We start from the raw sequence: 532 nt of genomic DNA, 5'->3' as shown, positions 1-532 counted from the left end.
CTCCGCTCACGACGGTCACCGCGCGACGCAAGAACAGCCCAAAAACAGGCCAAAACGGCCCAAAAACGGGACAAAACTGGCCATTTTTGGCTGCGCGAGCGAGCGGCGAGCGGCGGACAGCGAGCGAAGCGAGAGGCAGCACCGTCCCTGCTATACGAAAGCCCCATCCAGCCCTGTGCCACCCGGGGGGTTCCAGGGTGCTGAGATGGCTGACATTTTGCTCCGCTCACGACGGTCACCGCGCGACGCAAGAACAGCCCAAAAACAGGCCAAAACGGCCCAAAAACGGGCCAAAACTGGCCATTTTTGGCTGCGCGAGCGAGCAGCGAGCGGCGGACAGCGAGCGAAGCGAGAGGCATCACCGTCCCTGCTATACGAAAGCCCCATCCAGCCCTGTGCCACCCGGGGGGTTCCAGGGTGCTGAGATGGCTGACATTTTGCTCCGCTCAAGATGGTCACCGCGCAACGCAAAAACAGGCCAAAAACTGGCCAAAACGGGCCAAAACTGGCCATTTTTGGCTGCGCGAGCGAG

The sequence above is a fragment of the Musa acuminata genome, unplaced genomic scaffold (genome assembly GCF_036884655.1).
Source record: "Musa acuminata AAA Group cultivar baxijiao unplaced genomic scaffold, Cavendish_Baxijiao_AAA HiC_scaffold_733, whole genome shotgun sequence".
NCBI lineage: Eukaryota > Viridiplantae > Streptophyta > Magnoliopsida > Zingiberales > Musaceae > Musa > Musa acuminata.
This window is presented reverse-complemented; position numbering follows the sequence as displayed.